This window comes from Myotis davidii, unplaced genomic scaffold (assembly GCF_000327345.1).
Source record: "Myotis davidii unplaced genomic scaffold, ASM32734v1 scaffold332, whole genome shotgun sequence".
NCBI lineage: Eukaryota > Metazoa > Chordata > Mammalia > Chiroptera > Vespertilionidae > Myotis > Myotis davidii.
This window is the reverse complement of record NW_006285779.1, coordinates 4,173,443-4,173,933: the sequence shown is the minus strand read 5'-3', so window position 1 is coordinate 4,173,933 and position 491 is coordinate 4,173,443.

Below are 491 nucleotides of genomic sequence, written 5' to 3'. Positions count from 1 at the left end.
GCCGCCCACCCCAGCGGAGCCACCCTCTCTGCGCCCGGACTTTCTCGTTTGTTCTCCCCCAGCCCTCACCCGGGTGTGCGCTCTCCCCGCCTGCCTGGCGGGCTCGGTCCCAGGCGGGGCTGCCTCTGTCTCTGACTCTCCCTGTCTCTCTGTCTCTGTCTCTCTTGTTTGTTCCAACGCGGGGACACTGATTGCGCCTTATGAAGTTCTAACTGGTTTTGTGTCAGGAAGATCTTTCTCGCTGCTACCCAGCCTGGCGTGACGGATTAAACATCAACTAGTTAAATAAAAATTAATATCAACTGCCTCCTAACTTCTAATGTCATGTTGTTTATAACTAATGAACTGATTAGGGGATAAACACATCACGGAGACATTCGGCTTTCCTGCCTGGGTGCCGCCGCCGCCCGATGCCCACTCCCCAGCACTGCCTGCCAGCTGCCAGGCCAGGAGGAGGGAGGGGCAGGAGGCTGCCAGCTCCGGCTTGCTCT